Raw genomic sequence first — 22153 nt, 5'->3', positions numbered from 1 at the left:
TTTGATGTGGAACATTTTTATGGCTCCTGCTGTGACTCATTTTTGTGTCGAGTTAACTGCTTCCTTGGAGCCCAGCCCTTCCTTTTAAGCTGTGGTATTCAGGCTCCCCAAAGGCAGCTTGCCTATGGGTAGAGATCACAACAAAATGTCCAACTTATAGGTAAAAACAGAGAACTAAAATTAAAAACCATATATCATGTAAGTCACTTGAAAAACAAACAAACAAACAAAAACCCAGGGGCATTTGTATATTCCTATTAACTATTGACCAGCAAAAGGGAGTTATCTTTCTGCAGAGATAAAAAGGTGACTCAAGACAATCTCCCCAAGTTAAAAAAGGTTCTGAAGTTTTACTGTGGAGTCCAATTAAACTGGCATTTAATTTCAGGAACTACTCCCCTATATAATGTATTCATCACAACCAAACACAAATTAATTAACATATATGTCCTAAATTTATAAGTGCAATATGAATGTAGAATGGGTAAAAAGGCAGGTGGGAATAGTTGAGAATTCTCCACACATCCCTCATTTACCACCAAGGATTTGCTCCGTTGTGCCTTCTGTTAGTGTAACTTTGATTTTCTCAAACTTCAGTGTGCTTGTGAATTATTATTGTTTATCCAGAACACATATTTTCTGTCTTATGGGGGATTTAAGAGATCTCAAAGGGACATGCTAACTACCTTTAGAAACTCACCTCTAACCATGTATACTCACTTCTATACATATATTACACAAGAAAACTAATGAAGACTAAGAGTCAAATTCCTAGAGAGACCTCTAACCCTTCTCTATGCAAATTTTTTACTTGTGAAATAAAAAGCCTGGTCCCTGACTACGTGATCCTGTACTTTGGACATGAGGAAGCATAAGTACAAGTTGCTATTATTGTGCTTGTGGTGACCTCTCGGAGGCATGTCAGTAGGGCTGTCTTGTCTGTGAGATGTCATAAGACCTCATTTAGGATGGGCTTCCAGTCTGGCTTCGTACAGAGATGCTATGGGATACCTCAGAAACTTCCTGAGTGGCTAGTATAACTATGAGGCTTTGGATCTTGGTTAAATACAAGCAAATTTTAATAGCAACCTAGTAGAGGGTAAAATGCCAATCCTGCCAAACTTCTGTTCCAGGCAGGGGGCTATCCTGCCACTCTCAGAACTGGCTGTCATCTGCTGCTCTCTTGTCACACTGACACGGCCCCCTGGCTGGGCTGATTGGTCGCTGGCAATAACTGATATGGAATACTGATTTGTCTCTGGCAGTTCCTTCCACTCCAAAGAGGCTGCTTTCTACCCCTCTTCTTGCTTTCCCAAGCCCAGCCTGGTGCCCACCTTCCCCCAACCATGCCACCCCTGCACCCTGGGGGGAGGACCAGTCCTGGCGTGATGCTCTGAGGAGGTGGTGAAATCCACCAGGCTGCTCTCACTCCGGCTCGCTCTCGGGAGAGTCCTGTTCCAGACTTCTCAGGGTTTTTACAGCACAAACAACTGCATGCGGCCCGAGGGGAGGCTGAAAAGGACTTGTGTGTGGTGGTTTTACTGCCTCTCGTCACTTTTGTTGGCCGCCTCCTGACTCCTGGAGGTTCAGGCTGGATTTCTTTCTGCCGGAAGACACTGAGGAAAGATCCCTTCTCCTTCTGTTGACTCTTTCTATTTTTATGGTAAGTGCTTGCATTGAATGAGCTGCTCGGCTGCTGCAGTGAACTGAACCGGCTCGCTCTGCTCGCTGTCTTCCCAGCTAAGCTTAGTGACCTTCCTTCTGCATTTCTAATGTTTTCATGGAACCCCGTCTGGGGTGATCCAGCTAACTAAAATGCCAGGGTCCATTTGCCTGGATTGTTTGTCTTTTTATCTTTTTTCCCATAAACGTGAGCTCTTAGGCTGTGATGGAAATATAAGTGCTCTCTCTTTGTCCTTGAAGCAGCAGCCAGGGAAATGTGTTCACGATGGTAAACTGCAGCAGTGTGCAGGGAATCTGTGGTGGATGACTGACAAATTTGGGCAAGATCAGCCCTCAGCATGCTCAGGGCACCCTCTCACAATCGGAAGGGCTGGGGGTGATCTGCCCACATACCAAACTATCCCATCATTCTGGGGGAAGATGAGCACACACGTGTGAGTTATGTGGAGTCTGCTGTGGGCAGCTTTGCTTTACGCACCTGCCTGTGGGTCCAGAATGACCCTATAATCTTGTGGGGTTTATAACTTGGGCAGGAACATTCTCGGCGGGAGGAATCCTGCGCTGGCAGATGGAGTAGACTGCATGACCTCATTGCTTCTTTCCCTTCCGAGTCTCAGGGTACCCAGTTCTGCAAACCCTATCTTGCAGCCTCTTCAGAGGGTTGGTAGGGCAGTGATGAGAGGAACATTTTTGAGTTGACAACATAGTTTTGTCCTCTTGCCGGGAGATAAAATGCTTTGAGGCTATTGGAAATGGTTAGACTTTTCTAAGAGAAAACAAGCAGGTTTCTGATGAAGAATATGCATGTGGCAGATTGTTTATTCCACGGCATTACTCTTAGAATAGTGCTCTAATTTTTCACCTGGTCTCCTGAGGTTTGCTATGAAGAGCATCACAACTTCAAGTCTATGACTGGCTGCTGCTTGACGCCCAAAGGAAACCAAGAACATTTTGGTAGTTTCACCTTGTTGAACCTGTGCATTGCAGGAGTCTCTCCTTACAGGGGGATTGTGTTGTTGTTGTTAGCAGGTGTGTTGAATTATTTTAGTCAAATCAGCATCCCAAAGAATAAGCTTCGCAGTTGTAATTCTGTTTAGTTCTTTTCAAGTCTTAGACTGGAGATGGGCTATCTTACTTGATATTGTGTGGGTTTTCCAATTACGGTCCATGTCACTGGAGGGAGGGTTCCTATGAGATGTAATTCAGTCTCTGATTCATAACCACTGTACTAATACAATGTGATTTTTTGTGATAAATTAGGGGGGAAGTGTAGGGTAAAATTGCTGGCCTCTCCTTGTGCTGATTGGGAGTTTGGAATGTAAAGTTCCTTAACTGTCTTGCTCATTTTCACCACTTTTATTTCCACTGTTCATGTGGATTTTTCTTAAAATAGTGGTGATGACATCAGGCATATGCTTTCATCCTGTTCCCTCAGTCCAAAGTAGATACATTTGGTATTTTTGTTGTTTTTTTGCTGAAGGGTTCCTTGCATATATGAAGGCATGCATTTAAAGAAAGAGTAAGAATTTGTAGATGTTTACATGATACTCCAGTTCAAGGGTAAAGCCAGCACATAGGTTAACAGCGCAAACAAAATTTTTTTTTGAATACTATGGTCTCTGAATCCTTAAATAATGTTTGAAATATTTTCAGCATTGTTTGGATTAGCTGTTCTAATATCTACTCTTCGTACACTTGATTGTGGTTTGTAGCAATACTGTATTTGATAGGCAGACTTCTCTGCTTCCTCTAGCGTTCTTTAATGTTCTGCTGTTTACTTTCATCCTTAATGGTATTTTCTTACTTAGCTTAATCTTTTTTTTTTTTTTTTTCTCCAACTGAAAGGATTTTATATAGTGCCCGGCAACTTAACTGGAGATATTCATCAAGATGGAAAGAATTAGAATCAGCTTGGGTGTCATGGAAATAGACTCAGTATTTCACACTGCAGGCAATTTCAGATGCATTTGAAAAAGATTTCATTTTAATTAGTAGCAACTTTAGCTTAAGGAGAAAAAAAATCCCTTAGGCTTCTTTTATTTTGCTAAACAAATTGTTTACCTATGTGATCAGAATTGTATGTGTTTGTATATTACACACAGGTATATACACATACAAGCATATACACAAATGTACTGTTTATTTACTTGTGAATAATATGTATACATATTTTTAATAGGTATAGCATGCTTATTTAGAGAATAGAAGGAAATTTCCTGAGATACTGCTGTAGTTAGCTTTTCTTTTCTTTCTTCTTCTTCTTCTTTTTTTTTTTTTTGGTGAGGATTTCCCCACTTCCTATACCCTACCTCCAGATAATGCCTTTGGGAATTTCTTTGAATTGGGAGAGTGCATTCTTTAGCGTTTCCTTGTCTCACAGCATGGTGTCATGTTAATTCCTTTGCAGGGTCTCTAAAGGCAGCCTAGAAAACTACTGCAGGAAAAATTGACAAAAGCTGTGCTGAGTGGAGCCTGTAGCCTCTTGGTGTGATGAAGTCACTGCAACATTTTATTTGTGTGTGTTTATTTTGCTGCTGTGCCTTGCAACTGATTTTGCTTGCAGCCCTAGCAAGTCGAAGTTGTTTAAAATGGGTCTAGAAACACCTAGATTGGTGTAAATGCAAATATTCATTTTTCACACTCTTTAATTACAGCTATCATCAAAACAGTGCTTTTACTGTTTCCTTTGATGGTGTTTTAGTTTGAAAACTGCAGCTCAAACTATGAATCAATTCTCCAATTTTTATCCTCTTACCTCTCCTTTCTCTGTTCCTTATTTCTATCACATGTTTATGTACGTGAACATGCATATATGTAACAGACAAACTCAGAGAGTGAAAATTGTATGAGGATTAATGAGTTGGCTTCAGTTTCTCTTTTAGTAACCAAAGTCTAAATATTCAACTTATAATTGTGTAACTGAAGATATTGCCCCCATTAATACAAATATAACTTCATGCTTCTGCAGGCATTCTTGTCATTGAAACTATTTTCCATAGTTGATTACCAGGACCAGAAATAGATTCTGTTTTGCATTTTAATTAATGACATTCTGGATCCGTCTAGGTTGGACTGCCCTCAAATCTTGACATGTTTACTGTCTGGAAGTTTTTTGTGTTAAGAGGGGGAGTTTATGAGTGTTACAAAGTGAAATCATTTGATTATGTGATGCAGCCTTCCTTTGGGAACTGAATGAATCCTATCATTAGGATGTTGGCTGAATTTTTCTGTTGATTTTTCCAATATAAGTCAATATAATCCCTTTTACCGTGTCTCCATGAGACCCTTTTACAGAGTAAAACGAGTCATGTGCAACTCCCACATAAAGCTTCTTAGAGGGAGGACCATTCTTCAGCAGAGATTCAAAGCCACTTCTAACACCAGCTATAGTGATCTACTTTGAAAGGAACTTGCTATTCAATTGGCAACTTCGGACAGATTGTATAAAATAGGAGAAATGCTTTATGAGCTCTGTTGAAAACTGCATTTTTGATCTGTGCCTCCCTACTGAATTCATTTAGGGCTATAGTCACTAGATTAGTTTCACAGGAAAAAAAAAAAAAAAACAACAACATGTCCTCAGTAGCAAAATCATCTATTCAGACTGTCATAAATGTTTATGTTGCAAGTTATACCTCTTGGGTGGTAGAGGGAGATGGCAGATTTCTGGAGGGGAGCCAAATCACAGCCCCAAAATAATGCAAGACGAAAGGGGAAAATTCTTCCCAAATTTAGCATTTAATTCTCCAGGCAGGCTGTTTGCTCTTAAGTCTGAAGAGCCAAGAAATTGACACATAATGACAGGCTTTGTGGCTTTTTTCTCTAATAGAAGTCTCTGACCCTTAATTAGGCAACTGCTGACTGACCTTTTGGCTTGTGTGAGCCAGCAGCCATTGTTATAGAAAGCAGACATATTGTAATACGGTAGGAATTCACTTTCTTACATTTTTCCTGTTGGTCCCCCACTGGGGACCTCCTGTGAGTGTCAGAGAGGGAACAAATGTCTGGTGACCATCAGAGCCAGTTGCAGAGAGATATCTTCAGGACCCCTGGGTTCCAGTTCAGCCCCACCACTAACTGGCTGCGTGACTCGAATTCTGTATCTGCTACAGGAGGCTTGGGCCAGATCATTTCAGAGGGCTCTAAGCCAGCCATTAAAGATTGTGAAATGTTATTTTGCCTCTATTTGTTATTAGATGGTCGTTTCTAAGGCAATTGACCCATATTAGACCTTTCTGGAGTGGGTGGGCTGCACCTTTCTTTGACCCTACAAAGCCTCTGGAACTATGACAGTGGCATGAGCGTCAGAGTTACTCAGAAAAAAGTGAAAGTGGTGACCCTTCATAACAGGGCTCAGATGTATATGATGACTACCCGTGTACCCTGGGACGTTTTGAAAAGTCTCTTGTTATCAAAAGGGACCTCAAGGAGCCTCTTACCTGTTCTGTCATTCCATAGACGGAAGCGATGGGACTTCCCCTGCATAGCACCTGCGCAAGATGACCTCAGGGCAAGGCGCATGTCATTCACTCAGAACCCTGCTCCCTTCCCAGTGTGAAGCCCCCTCAGCTGTACACAGCTGACACTTACTGTCATCAATTGCTCACAAAACTGCTTTGTGGCGTCTTTCTCACTGGTGTCCATTCTTTCTGGGTTCATTTCATGCAGATTACGTGGCTGTACCAGTCAGAGGGAGTCACATCAAGCAAATGTTCATGGTAATTTGTTTATGCTTGTGTGGAAATGCATTTTTTTTTTTTTAGTGTTGAAATTCTGCTTTTTCTATGAACATTTAAGGAATTTTACCAACACTATGGTTAGTTTTTCCCCCTGTGTTTAAACTATTTAAATGATTATTTATTTCTGTTTTGTAGAGGGGGTGATGTTTATGGATTGATTCCGTCATGCATTCATTCATTTACCTAGTACTTATTGAGCACCTGTTGTTTCCCCCCTAATGCTAAGCCGTGGGGATCCAGTGGCGATACAGCCAATGTGGCCATTACTCTAGAGGAGCTCAGAGTCTACTTACGCATCACGATGCGTGGTGTTTATCATCTTTTGATTCTCTGTTTACTCTTGCGCACAGCTTCTCAAAGAATCCAGCTGAAAACAGTTTGCTTGGGCAGTTTTTGCCTGTGGTTATTCCTGTGGTTATTCCACTGAGAAATTCTTTTCATAAAAAGTCACCTTTGCTGTCATTAGAACATATATCTTCCAGTTGTCCTAAACATCATTTTTAGCTTCTGATTTTGTGACCTGACTGAACAAAAGAGATTAATTAGCTAAACTTGTTTGTACCATGTTGTGATTCATGAAATGACAATTCCACTCTTTGGCAAAACTAACCTGTTCCCTAGAATCCTAATTTGACTGTCCGGATAACATAGTGTCTATGGATCTATTTGCAGGTTAAAGACCAAACTCCTTGGCTTGACATACCAGGCCCACCATCATGTATTGCTTCCTCATGGTTCTGTCTCTGGTTCTGAATCTTCCATGGAATGCTCCAGAAGTAACAAAACCATTTGCAGTGCTCAGGAATATGCAATGCTCTCATTTGCCTCAGTGCCTTTGCACATGCTATTTCTGCTGCTGTGAATGTCTCTCCTTTCTTCAGACTACTGAACTTTCAAAGCAAGTTCAAATATCCTATCCCCTGAAATAATTTTGACACCACTTTTTTTGTTGTTATCTCTTTTGCCAAAAGCTGAGCTAGGTAGACCATCTCTGTTCTCTTATATCCCTCAGGACTTTACAGACTATATCATAATTATTTGTCTACTTGTCTCTCTCTCCCAAACAGACTTTTTGTTCCTTGAGGGCAGAGACTTTATGTTCATCTCTGTACCTCAAGGCTTGGTTCAGTGACCACTGTGTAGCAGATACCCAATAATCCTTGAACAAACAAATGGGGAATCACCATCTAAAACCTATGGCACTGGCATTCACAGTTACTGCTCTACGTGGAGAACTTAATTTTTCAAACCACTGTGAATATATGAGTTGTACTGAGAAATTTAAAGGGATTGGCAGACATCCTGATGTAGTCCATTAAAAATTCTATGTAAAACCCCAGAAAATATCTCTGCCCCCAAATGAGTTTCAATAAAGTAAACGACACGAATTTATTAAGTATTTTCTATAAGCAAAGCATTGCGTTAGGTCCCAAGGAATGAAAGATTTTTTTTTTTTAAAGCATAATTCCTCTCCTCCAAAAAAGGCCACAAGCCAGTGAGGGTTTGTCCCATGTGTAAATGACTTGGTAACAAGGCAGACTGAGATTCTCGTAGGCTGTATACTTGCAGATAAGGAAGGGGCTAGCAAGGGCATTCCAGACAGAGGATCTGGCTTGAGCAAGAACCAAAAGATCTGGTGGGTGTGTCAGCAATGAGGTGGCTTTGCTGCAGCAGGAGGTGGGGTCAGGGGATGAGGAAGGAATTCAGAGGAAGATGAGGAACCTTTGAGTGGGGGAGATGGGAATGATATCAGAAGATCTAAATGCTATTTATTGTTTTTTAATGCTGGGGGATAATTGATAGGGTCCTGAAAAAGCCAAATGGAAATTTGTTTGGAATCTCTCCTCAGGTTTAATTAAATCAAAAGTCTGTATTCTGCAGTTGCGCAGTGCATGACTGCATAAGACGTTTTGTTTCTCACCCATCCTTTTTTGCCCTTCAGGGCACACTTTGACATTCAAAGTCATCACAAGGAAATGAAGCCAGGAAATGTAACCTAAATCAATCAGTTTAGACCTGGAGAGAGTTTAGGACTGAGATCACTGAGGTGCCTGTTAACAAACTGCCCAGCATGTGAAGAACCCTAGGGTCCTTTGGTGCTTTATTTCTGCTGTAATGATTTAGTTAGGTTTTTACCTTTGGCAATTGACTTTGTGCTATTTACAAGGAATACAGTTATTTTGTGAATTGGTGGGATAGGCATGCACGAGTTTGTTTCACATAGGTTAAAAAGTAGCTTAGAAAATTCTATCTGTAATAGATTCAGTTCATCCCAAAATATGCTTTCTGCCATGTCCCTTCCTTCCTTCCCTTTTTCCTTTCTTCCTTCCTTTTTTCCTTTCTTCTTTACTTCCTTTCTTTTTTTGTATCTTTTTTTATTTCAGCATATTATGAGGATACAAATGTTTAGGTTACATATATTGCCTTTGTTCTACCCAAGTCAGAACTTAAAGCACATCCATCCCCCAGACAGTGCACACCACACCCATTACTAGAATCTTTTTTTTTTAAGATAGGGTCTCCCTCTCTCACCTAGTCTAGAGTGCGGTGGTATCATCATAGCTCACTACAACCTCAGACTCCTGGGCTCAACCAACCCTCCTGCCTCAACCTCCCAAGTAGCTAGGACTATAGGCATGTGCCAACACACCTGGCTAATTTTTCTATTTTTTGTAGAGACAGGTTCTTGCTCAGGCTGGTATCAAATTCTTTGCCTCTGGCTTCAAGCAATCCTCTGCCTTTGTCTCCCAAAGTACTAGGATTACAGGTGTGAGCCACCTCACCCAGCCCTTCCTTTCTTTTTCCTAAAAGAATCAGTGAACATATTTTTAGGGAATGGTGTTTTGGTAGGTTTTGTGCATTTCAGAATTGGATATGATCAGATGACTCTGTACTTTGAAATTAACCTAAAGATTGACAAATTTGGAAGAAAACCTCTAGATATCTTGGCCACAGCATGAAAGCAATTTTTCTTATGGAGTAAGAGATGGTGAGATAGAAAAGAAGATTCATTCAATCATTTATTCATTTATTCACTTCACAAATATTGGCCACTTACCATGCTTCAGGCATAAGAAACAACAGTGAACAAAACAGTCAATGTCCCACCTTCATGGAACTAACATTCTGGTAGGAGTGGGAGGAGGAGACAGACAAGCACATTAGCAAATACAAGGCATGTCAGTTGGTGATGAGCACTATGGAGGGACAAAATGAAGACTGTTCTGGCTACTCGTATCTTCACATTTGGCTCTCATTAATTTATTCATCATGTTTAGATTATTTTCTTCTCTCCATTCATTGTTATCAGCTTATGGTTTTTATATTTACTTTCTCAACTAGTCTATCATAAACTGCAATCTTGAAGGTTTTTTTTCCCTCCTAGATAAAAGCAATTATTGGAGCAATTGGAGTACTATGAACAAAAGTGATAATCAAATATTTAGTTCTTATATTGATTTAATGGAAAAATACTATGGATATCAAAGGTTACGACTATTTTTCTCAAGGGTAAACTTGTCAAAATTTTTATGAAGAACATGGGATAGAAACAGATCTGTCTCTCGCTTGAGTCTGAGAAGAGTAGATTGGGGTGTTCTGGGATAAGGGAAGCTTTGACCATAGGGAACTTTAACCTTGGGAGGGGGCAAGAAATGGTAGGCATCACCAGTGAGCACAACTCTTTTGGAGAGTGAGATGGGAGTGAACTAGAAAGTGAACATGCAAGAGACTTAGCAAGGAATTTGTATTTTGGAGGTAAGGAGGTAGGGAGAATAAAGCCAGTGAGATGTATGTATGTCGATAAACAACATTTACAAAAATAGGTTCTGCTTGATGTAGAACATCTGGGTGAGCTGATTAATGGAGAAATGGTGCCTTGAAACAAAAAGCACTATTTAGGGATCTCCAAAAATTCCCATTCTATATTCTGTGTGATCTTTAATTCAGCATCAGTATTCCATTCTACTCCAAGCAAGCTTTTGGCCCATATTTTCTATCTTGCTTCTAAAAGAATTAGGATTTACAGGAAAATATTTCCTGGTGGTGGAGAGCTTGGGCTTGGGGGCAAACAGTCTATTCCCATCCTGGCCTTGCCACTTACTTATCCTTAGACGTTGGGCAAATTATTAGTTTCTTTGTGCATCATTGTCCTCAATTATAAAAGTGGGGTTAACTAATAACTCCTACCTCAGAGTTGTCATAAGTGATAAATGAGATTGTACACAGAAAGCCCTTAGCACAGTGCCGGCAAGATGATCACATTATCCAACAATTGTTAACTCATTATTATTTGTCTCTGACATTGGCAGTTTGGAGAAGTTCTTGTTTGTATGTATGTATTTTCTTACTTAGCAGAACTTTAATAATTAGGATCACACTTTCTTCTTCATGTCTGTGATTAATGATTTTAGGATGAAGCTTTTGGGAGGGACCTAACAGTTTTTGCTATCAGTCTCTTAGATGCTTATTGTAATTTGGAATTTACTTAGATGGTAAGTCTGTACCACAGAACCTAAACATGGAAATTGGAGGACAATGTTGGCCACAAGGTCCCTGAGAGGAGACCTACTAGTCACGGTAAATGATGTTTTGGTAGGAAAAGAGAAAAGTGAGGTGGAGGAGAAAAGGAGGAAGATGGCAGCAAATAAATAAATTTCTCTGTTGACATTCAAGAGGGCTTAGGGATGGTTTTGCTCTTAGGTGGTGTGTGGTCTAGACAGGCTAATGCTGTAACACAGCTTGCGGTTTTCCTGGGGGGAATAACCAAGGAGGTGCAATTTGCATAGATAGAGGCAGGTGGTTATCGAAGAGTAGTTATGTGTCAGGAGGTTTGTAGGAAAGATTTCTAAAAGTGGAATGCCTGGGTCACAGGACACATGAGTTTAAAAATTCTGACGGCTCTTACCAAAGCACGTTGATCAAAGTGTGCCAGTTCACACTCTCACCAGCATGAGAATGGCCATTTCCTCCCACCTAAGCCCACCAGCAGACACTTTGATATTTGCTGATCTTCTAGGTGAAAAGTAGCATCTCATAGTTTCATTTGATCATCTTTTCATGTGTTTACACTGCATTTTCTTCTTCTATGAACTAACTCTCTGTTCATGCCGTTTGCACTTTTAAATACTGAGTTTTGATCTTCTTGATTTTTAGGAGCTCTTTATATACTAAAGAAATTCACATTTCCTTATTATTTTCCACCAGATATTTCCCCTTATTTTGTCATTTGTCTTTTATATTAGTCATGGTATTTGCGATATAAGACTTTTTTATTTTTATGTAAAGTCATATATTTCTTTTGTAGTTTCTGGATTTAGGAAATCCTAACTCACTCTGAGATCATACAACTCATTCTTCCACAATTTCTTTTTGTATTTTTATGATTTCATCTTTATATAAATAAAATTATACTTATTTGACTCATACTTATTTTAGATTAATAATGAAATAGAAATTCAATTTTATTTTTCCCTAAAAACTTCCCAGTTCTCCCCAAACATTTCTTGAGTGATGTGTTTCCCTTGCTGGCTACGTGTTCATTCTTGAGAAAGACGATGGAGCTGAGCAGAGGTAGCATGGAAGGGTAGCACCGTCAATTAAATCTCCGTATGTAGTAGAACTATGTTTGGAGAGTTTACTTTGGTTTGTTGGCTCTCAGTTTGTTGGCTAGTTCTACACTGTGTTAATTTCTCTAGTTTTGTGTGTTTTAATATATGGTATGGCCAGTCTCACCCTTGTTACTCTTTTTTGTTCCAGGATTTTCTTGGATTGTCTTAGATTTTTTTCCTTCTATATAAACTTTAGAAATTGTCTAGTTCTTAAAAAAAAATGTTTTGGGGGAAGGGTTAAATCAAATTTTAAAGGTTAATCTGGGGAGAATATTTTATGATATTGGATCAACCTGTCCCCAAGTAGGGTATATGTTCCCATTTATTCAAATCTTTTTTTGTGGATCTCAGTAGTATTCTAAAGTAGTCTTCAATATATCTTGCATAGTATTTTTTCTTTAAATAAATTATTTGAAATGGTGTATGATAAGTACTTGCCTAGTTGTCATATGTTTCCGGAAATTTTGAGGGTGAGAAGAGAATGGAAGTGTTCCTCAGACACATAAATTATCAGGGAAAATATATTGAAACTTTGCATAAATGGATGTGATTGGCCCATCTTTTTTCTTTTATCTCTTCTTTAAAACTCCATATTTCAAATTGTTGATCTAAATATAAAAACATATTTGTTTTAAGTTTGCAATTGAATTTAATACATGTTTTTGACACTCCCAAATTCAAAGCGACGATTGCTGAGACCCTTTTGCAAAGTGTTCAGTATCATTGTCTTATATTAACTCATTTGGCTACTCATTCATTAACTCAGGAAGCACTTAATGAGCACTTACTATAGATCAAACATTAGGGATATGAAGACTAATAAGACATAGTCCTTTTCATTAAAGAGTTTGCTGTTTATTGGGAGACTGACATGAAAATAAGAATTATAATAAAATAAGTTAATGTGTTTTCATGAAAGTATTTGCAAGGCAGAGTTGGAACATGTAGGGGCCTAAGGCTCTCCTGGGGCAATCAGAGGAGACTTTACTGAGCAGGCAACATCTGAACTAAGACCATTTAGATGAAGTGCTGCCAGATGGGCAAGAGCAGGGAGGCTGCTTCAGACAGAGAAACTAGCAAGTGCAAAGGCACTGGGGCATGAGTTTGCTACAAGTTATTCAGTCTATGGGGCTCAGGAGATTAGGCTTAGCCAGTAGACAGGTGCCAGCTCTCAAAAGGCTTTATATGACATGCAAAATAGGTTGTATTATATTCTGTAGGCACTAGAGAACATTACGAGCAAGAGAGGGACAATGTCAGATTGTAGATTATATCCCTCTGGTAGCCATATGGAGGACAAATTAGAAGGGCATAAAGTCAGGAATATCAATATGGAGATGATAACAGTGGGCCCAGTGAGAGACTGTTTTCTTCTTAAACTAGGGCAGCAGCATTAGGAATGACAGAGGGACCCTATATATTAATAATATTCATTCAACCATTATTTATTTGAATCACCTGTATGCCACACTCTGTTCTGGGTTCTAGGCATGCAGCACTGTACAAAATAGATATGCTCCCTGCTCCCAAAGGCATTACATTCAAATGGAAAGAGCCCACCACGCTGATATATAAGCTGCTATGTCAAGCGGTGGTAAGACGATGAAGCAGAACGCAGCAGAATGAAGGGGAAAGGGAAGATGAAGAGGAATGTGTTGGGTTAGTTCTCTGGGCAAGGTGATGTTTGAGCAGAGACCTGAAGGAAGGGAGGGAGTAGAGAATGTGAGCCAGGGGACATATGGGGAATGGTCTCGCAGCAGAGGAACAGCCAGTGCAGAGGGCCTGACAAGGGACTGTGCTTGGCATGATTAAGGAATGATAAGGAGGCCAAGAGGGGTAGAACAGAGAGATGGAGGAGGTTATGTGAGCATTAGATTTTGCTCAGAATGAGATGGGAAACCAGGGTAGTGTTTTGAGTACAGCAGTGCCACGATTTGATTGGCAGCCCTTAAAGGGATCTTGCTTGCTGCTGTGCAGAGATTAGACTGTAGGGAGCCAGGGTGTAATTACATCAGTTACGAGGCTGGCACAAAAATCCAGAAGGGAGGTGGTGATGGACCAAGGTAGTGGTTTTGGAGGTGGTAGGATTATGAATCTGTCTTGAACCTCAAGCTTGAAAGGATGCAGGAGGATGTGCCTAGGAAGTAAAATGAGCAGGTAAGGATTATATAACTGCTGTTAAGCAAATATATAATATTTTAAAGGGAGATGAGAGAAGAATAGCCAGGGAGGAGATCATTTTAGCAAGAGCAGTTAATATGGCCAATATGATGAGTGAGCCATCATGAACTCTTGCAGGCTGAACACATTTGTATACTTGTGAGCCACTCTGGATTGTGTGCAATGATTAAATAGAGAATTCCTGAAATTGCTTCCCCCTTGGAGGTTGTATTAAGCAGGGTCAATCATAAGTATATAAATGGTTTCTATTCTTGAGCAATAAAATTGAGAGAGGCCACACTTAAATTTAGCTTTAAGCAATTTCAAAGCCTGAGAATTTTTAGCAAATAGTAATCAGAGCCCTGACAATACAAGAAATTGGCATCTTGGTAGGACTGTCATGGGAAAGAAGTAATTTGGAGGGGGGTCAAAGAAAAGGACCCACAGGTCATGGATCTTGGGTGTGGAGAGAAAAATGTATTAAATATGGCTGAAAATTATAAATTGCCTAACATTATATCCAAGTGTTTTTAGCTAAAATTGAGTGAAAGGGCTTTCTAAAGCCTAGGTACTTTTATTTCCATTGGCAAAGGGTTATAAAATGTTGCAGGGAGTTGAGTTAAGGACAGTTCTCTTATCTTTGGAAGTTATCTTTGAGTGATGCAGTGATGCAGTGCTATCAATTTCAAATCGTAGTGTATATCTGTAAATCATGTGATGTGTTATATCATGAAACTGAAAATACACTTGTGAAAGTTTTTTTATGGATCTCAGCCAGGTGCCCCTTTTGTCAGACCCTGACTTTTGAAGATTTTTAGGCTGCCTATAAGCACTTAGATTTCTCCTGCAAAATTGATATTGGAAAGCATACTCACAGACTGCCCCAGTCACTGTGGACTGGGTAAATTTCCATAGTACAAGATGAGCAGGAATCAAAACTGAACAAGAGTGGAGACTGTTCTCTTGTGTACCTGACCAAAGGTTCTAGCTTGACCCACAATATTATTCTCCATTTAACTGTAAACTGTGCACAGTCCTCATTGAATTGGGTGGGTTCATTCTTTTTTTAACTTAACCTATTGTTATCATCATAAATCACAAAGTTAAAAAACTCTTCAGTTATTATACAGTCAGAGTGATGGATGAGATGGACTCTCGTACACCATGCAGTGAATGTAAAGCCTTTCTCCTGTATACAAATACACACACACACACACACACACACATGCATGCATGTGTAATTCCTCCGCTCTGCCCCATAGACTGTAATGGGCTTTTTGAATTATGAATCATTCTTATTTTTCCTTTTAATTCTTTACATCTGGCTCAGTATCTGGCATAAAGTAGGAGCTCGAAAGTGGTTGTTGATTGAAATCTGAAAACAGGTTTTGGTTTTTGTTATTGCTTTGTTGTTGTTGTTCTGTTGATTAAATACTCCTGTACCCTTTTAGTTGTGTATTACTTTTGGAGACCCAAATGACGGTGCCTTGTGTTCTTGGTAACTTGATTTTATGTGACAGTCTATAGCATATTCATGACTCCAAGCTTTAAAAAATTTGCAACGTTATACAGAAGTAGCTCTGTTTTCTTTAAGGATGTAGAAGCAGATGAGATTACAGAAAAAAAAACTCTACCATAGACATATTTTTATGTATATTACCTTATACATGCATAATAATGTGTATACATACATAATAATATGAAGTAAAAGGAAGGAAGAGGTGGGAACAAAATGGAACCAGGAATACAGTTAAGTTTCATGCCAGAATGACCTAAGCGTAAGACACAGAGGCCACCTTTGGCTTTGAGCTTTCTGTCATCCAGAGAGAAGAGGACATGCTTGTGGGAGTAAAGATAAACCAGTTGCTCAGGATGATTTTAACTACTCTTGGCACCAACATCAGACAAGATTTTCTCCCAGAAGTCCCCATAAAAAGTACACTGTATTTTGTTATGAAAATCATCAAGCTTTGCAAGGCTGATTCTTCTAAACATTTTTGTAAATAGCAGAGCTGCAAAGCAAAATTTTATAAAGGGAATTGGCAGAGTTCTACCTAGGTACCAGTTCTCTGCTGCTCTGGTTTGGCTCAAGGATATGAAAAGAGGATGGACTACTTGTCCTTCAAGCAATCTCTCCTTTGTATTGTTTATCTCAAATGAAGTTTTGGGAAATATTCATTGACGTTGAATTTGAGGTGGTATCACTCCCCCACAAATGAGGGCCTAGTGTGAAGCTATGCTGTGTGGCCAGTTAAGGAGAGACTTGGTGTCCCAGCACTGGCAAATTAAAAGTGAGGTTCGCATCCTTTTGAGCAAGATGAGTTGCCTAACAAAGACATTTGCCTGAATAGCAGATTGCCCTCTTAATTTTCAAGGGGAGAATGGGGGAACAAAGCAGCCAAGCCAGGATCACACATAGAAAATTGTTTGGACGCTTGTTATTGCTCATTCAAATGGGTGATCCACTCCAGGGGCTTTAAATAGGTGCCCCTGGATGGGAACCCGAACACTCAGCTAAGTATGGAAGGTTTTAAGAGCATCAGTTACCCAAAGTCTGTATTAAATGCTCAGTCTCATTTCTCACCTTCCCATGTACGATCACTTTGTCCATTTCAGCAAAGCAAGGCATTCCTCTTAACCATCTTAAGTCTTACTATAGTGCATGGTGCAGGGGTGTGGAAACAGCCTGGCCACCAAACAGAGCAGCAATTTGAAATATTGTAGAAAAGTATGGTAGTGTGAACAATAAAAGACTTTCCAACATAAACATATGCTACATTGGGATAAAATTCTGTGGGGGAAGTGGGCTGGATATGAGTTAAAGGAGAAAAGCTAGCTGTATAAATTTTCCAGCTGATAAAGAGCTTGAGCATGGTCAGATATTTTTTAAATAGATGAAGGTGGGATATAACAGCTTTGTTTTAAAATCCCATTATTTACATATGCCAGAAATTACGTTCTTTGTAATCCTATAAGCTTTTGATGCCATCAACCTAAAACTTCATTGGGTGGGGCAGATCTTCAGGAGAGGATACACAGATTTGTTTGTTTGTTTGTTTTCATTTTTAATCTTTGAGTCATACCCAGACAACATGTTTGGAAACTACTAATCTAGTCCATGTAGTATGGCCAAAGTAATTTTAGCCTGATTCCTGCTTTACTTAAAAAAAAACCTAACTTAAAGAGCAAAGGTTAGTTTCTTCTTTAGACAAAGAACATAGGTTTGGAATATATCAGAATATGACCCTTATTACTTCCACGACCACCACCCTGGTCAAAGCCACTGTCATGTGACTGGATCATTGCAGTAGCCTCCCAGCTCTAACCTTGGCACTGTGTTTTCAACAGGGAAGCCTAGACTAGAGTTATCTGATCCAAACAGAAGTCATATCATATCAATCCTCTGCTCAAAATCTTGTTTTGACTTCCCATGATCCAAATCATTTCCCCACCCCATCTTATACTACTGTCCCCACACTTGGCTCACTCTGCTCCAGCCACAGGGGGCCTCCTTGCTGGTCCTTCTGCATGTCACCATGCACTTTGCAATCCCAAATCTTTGCACTGCTATTCCCTCTGCCAGAGAACACTCCTCTCAACTTTTCTTCTTGGCTGATCCTTACCTCCAAGTCTTGGCTCAAATTCTCTGTGAAGACTTCCTCGACCACCTCATTTGAAATCACACCACTTCCCACCTCTTGATATTTGCAATCTCCCTTGGAACTTTATTTTTCTTCATAGTACTGACTATCTTCTGATATACTATGTGATTTACTCACTTGTTTTGATACTGTCTGTGATCATTGACTAGATAGCAAGGATTTTGTGTGTATTGTTTATTGGTGTTTCCCAGTGCAAGAACAGTGCCTAGCACATCTTGAATCTTTGTTCAGTGAATAGGCCTGCATTTTATGTAATTTTCATAGATCAAGTTCAATATTATATCTATATTTTATTAACTAATAAAGAATAAATAATGAATTTTGGTATAGAATCTTGAAAAGACCTAATTATTTTTTAATGTTGTACTGAATTTAAGTTTAAAATTTTCTTATTTTCCCTTTTCCTTAATATTGATTTTGTTAAATTAAAAATTTTTTAATTTGTTTATCTTATTTGACTATTTTAAATTAAAAATTATTTATTCTTTTAATCTTGATTGAATTTCTACTCTGATTTCATAAACTTCCTCAAATCCATTTTAGAATGAGTTGAAGTAGATGTAATTATGTGAAGCTGGGCTTTCTTAGCAGCTGCAAGACCAGAGGAGGAGATTGGATGTTGATTCTGCTTCTCCAGGTCACTCCACCTTCCCTCCTGGGAAATATGACCTTGCTGAAATGTGACCAGGTGGGTTCAAAAGTCAGAGGATGTTTATAGAGCCACTTCAAGAAGAAGCAGGGTTGTTAGCATACATTCTTCCAGGATGTGAACTAAGCCTGAGAATGAAAGGACAGAAACTTGGTTAGAACTTGGTTTATTTTTCTTTTCTCTTTTTTTCACCTCATTACAATTTAATATTTGGGGATTGAAATGATGGACCTTCAAAATTATTTCTCTAGCTCATTGAGTGTTCTGATACTTTTTGCATGGTAGAAAGCAGAGCTAAAGGACACTTAAAACTATGAACAAAGTTTACTTTTTATGAAAATTAGTGAAAACCATTTGGTCATATACTTACTATTCTTACTCTTGATAGACTGATAGCTTTGATTCTTTGTACATTTGCTAAATATGGTGTATTAGTCATTTTTAACCCCTTTTATTGAGGTATGATTGTACAAAAAGCTGTATATAGTTAATGTATATAACTAAATGAGTTTGGAGATAATTATTCACTTGTGAAACTATCACTACAGTCTATGCCATAAACCTATGAACATCTCTAAAAGGTTCCTCCTCTTACCTTCTTTACCTACTATTATTTGCACGTGTGCGTGTGTGTGTGTGAAGACCACTTAACATAAGGTCTACTCTCTCAGCAAAACCTTAAGTATACAATTCAGTAATGTTAACTATAGGCACTATGCTGTACAGATCTCTAAGACTTATTTTTCTGAAATTGGTTTCTCTCTCATTTCTGGCAGTAACTGCCCACCTAGACAGGGACGGTCATTGTCAGCACCAACATGTAGTACAGGGAATCAAGGAAAAAGGGAAAAATGTATGCAAAGATATGCTGTAGCCCTCCCTATTTTGTGTAGCTGCCTTTTCTTGTTAAATTCTATTTTCTTGGCTAGGTGAATTAGGAGTTTATAGCAGAGATGTGTGTGTTTGTGTTGCTGGTGGTGTTAGGTTGGTTGTTGGTGGTGTTGATGGTCATTGCGATGGTTTGTTTTGGTGGTGATGGAGAAGGAGGAGTGTAAAGAAGGAGGAGGCAGTGGTAGGGTGCAAAGTTCTTTCCATCAATCCATGATAAGGCTCACTGTGCTATACAAACTAAATAAAATTATTTATATATATAATTATTTTGGAATAGCTCTAAAGTAGTCATTGTTACTTATTAAGTAAGTGACTGTATAGATGTCTTTCAAGAAATCCTAAGGTTTCCAGGAACTTCCTTGAGTCAGAATGTTAAGGCCACTTTTCTGTTTGTGGTCCTTTGTACTCACTCCAGTCTTCAGCAAGTTGAGCTGTTTGTGCCTCTGTTGCTCATGCACACATGCTCTCTCTTACTCATATGCATTCTCTGTCTCATCAGGCTAAAATATTTTCAGCCTAGTCTTAATGCCATCCCAGATTCCTCAAAGCAAAGGCAAAGCTTTTGTTTCCCCATTAAGCCTGCCTTCCAGTGTTAGCATCTTAATGCCACACTGCATTTTCCAGCATACCTCACACATTGTCTCATTGTGCCCTCACCGTAGTTATGGGAAGTAGGTAAGGATTATGATTATCTTCACATGTCATTTTAAAGTTTGTTTTACAGATAACAAAACTGAGACTCAGCTGAAACGAATCACATAAAGTCAATACATCCAAAGCAGGATCAGGACAAAGACTCAGGTGTCCTAACTCTTGATCCATTTTCCAGCCCTGTTCTTCCTTTTCCCATCCCCAGTGATCCCACTTCATCCTCCCCCTCTGACAGTGGCCCCTCAGTTTTAGCCCTGGCCTGGATCTTTAAGTCCTTGCTCCTGACCAGTTCTCTAGCTCTTGCACTGATCTCAAGTGTTAGGCCAGCCTCTAGCTATACCTTTCCTCCCTGTTCTCACCTGTACTTCACTGTAAGTCTAAAAGGTCATATTCATATATGTCCTAATTCCTCTACAAAATAGGAAAATCTTTAGTTCTAGAAAACTGTATACTATGTACTCTGCAGTGTCCAGCAGTCTTTTTTGTGGTGACTTATGTAATATAGAAATACAAACTTTAAAAAAAAGTTACTGAGGCATATTTTACATATCCTATAAATTTACCCATTTCAAGTATAAAATTCAATAAATTTTAGTAAATTTACCCAGCTGTAAAGACATTACCATAAATTGGTTTTAGAATGTTTTCATCATCCCTTCAAGATTAATCATGCCCATTTACCTTATTATTTCTATGCTTCTCTAATGTTTAAGGGGATCCAAGTTTACATGGCAAAATACACAGAGAATCATAAGGATGGAAGAAAGTAGGAAGGGCAGGGGCAGAATTTTATCATTTTGATAAATGATTTTTATCTTATCATTTTCACATACTTTGATTGATATAAATTAGCAAGATGTTAAAGTGGGCCCCTGTCTGTCTCAGTTTTGGCTGAGATCCCAAAGGCCAAGAATAATATAATAGGTTCTCCCATATCAGTTTCCCATTCAGAACATGCTAAGAGTTGTGGTGGAATGAGTTATTGTCTGCTTCATTCTCTATGTGGGGCTGAAGTTGGGGCCCTGGTGAATGTGTGTGGGGTGGGAGAAGAGTGCTCCATCCTCCACCCCAAACCAAGTGAGAGGCACCATCATTGAGCTTGACATGTGTCCCCTGGATGGAATTTGGGGACATGGGGTTGTGGAGTCTCATTTACATCCTAAACCTGAGCATGTGAAAAGCTGTGATGAGAAAAGAGTAGGAGAGGGGGCTGCAGGGGGATGGCTGCCAGTTGGTGGGCCAAGGTTGTGAGAGATTTTATCATGGGTCAAATGAATGTTCTGGGATCATTTTAAAAGATTCTTTTTTTAAAGTAGAGATTAGAACATCCAGAGATTTAAAAAAAAAAATCTTAGATATTTACTTTGTGGGAACTGGCTTAGGAACAGTTTTCTCGAATGCAGAGATTTGAAATGTAATTACTTATTAGTTTGCCTTTGAGTCATTATTTTGTAGGAATCATGGAAGATATAAAATTTGTAAGTAATATGACTGGGCATTTATATAGTTCCTCAAGTGTATACTAAAGAGACCCTTCGATATGTGTGTTAAATGGTAAAAATCACTTGATTATCATAGTTTGAAAGATTGAGTAACAAACTGCAGTTCTCACTGTTTCATGGCCTCTTGCCTTTACTTTTGTCATTTCCTTTCTTGAAATGCTCTTCTCACTTTTTCCCCCCTGCCTGGCACTCTAATATATCATCCCTCAAAACCCAGCTCAAGTGCAGCTTTCTTCAAGAGACTTTTCTCTGTATTCCAGTTTGGGCTCATTGCCCCTAGTTTTTGTTACTATGGCATTCTTTGATAGAATTATTATAAACTTAATTGTGTACATTATAGACTGGATCATAAGTCTTCAAAGGAAAGCACTGTCTCATCTACCTTTATACACAGGACTTAACACGGTGAGCGTGCTAGGCACTCAGTGTTTGCTTGGCTGATGAATGAAGTTCTTGCTTCGCAAAGTTCAGACCATTCAGATACAGAATTTTACCTTAAAGATAGGCTTTTATGAAGGTTGGATGTAGAGAGCAGAACCTTAGCAGAGGACTTAAAAAAGGTTAATCTGAAAATTGCATTTTCAAATTGCTGGAGATATAATAGATT

The 22153-nt window shown here is 39.1% G+C and overlaps 1 protein-coding gene across 3 annotated transcripts in view; it reads left to right on the top strand.

Annotated features, from left to right (window-relative positions):
- Positions 1 to 1226: 1226 nt before the first annotated feature.
- Positions 1227 to 22153, top strand: part of ANO4 (anoctamin 4) — a 276016-nt gene continuing 255089 nt past the window's right edge. For all 3 annotated transcript variants that reach the window (XR_012921397.1, XM_076007082.1, XM_076007081.1), the window contains exon 1: positions 1227 to 1663. The gene's annotated coding sequence lies outside the window, so the exon portion shown is untranslated. The remainder of the gene's footprint in view (positions 1664 to 22153) is intronic.

Source organism: Microcebus murinus, chromosome 10 (genome assembly GCF_040939455.1).
Source record: "Microcebus murinus isolate Inina chromosome 10, M.murinus_Inina_mat1.0, whole genome shotgun sequence".
Lineage (NCBI taxonomy): Eukaryota > Metazoa > Chordata > Mammalia > Primates > Cheirogaleidae > Microcebus > Microcebus murinus.
This window is presented reverse-complemented; position numbering and strand designations above follow the sequence as displayed.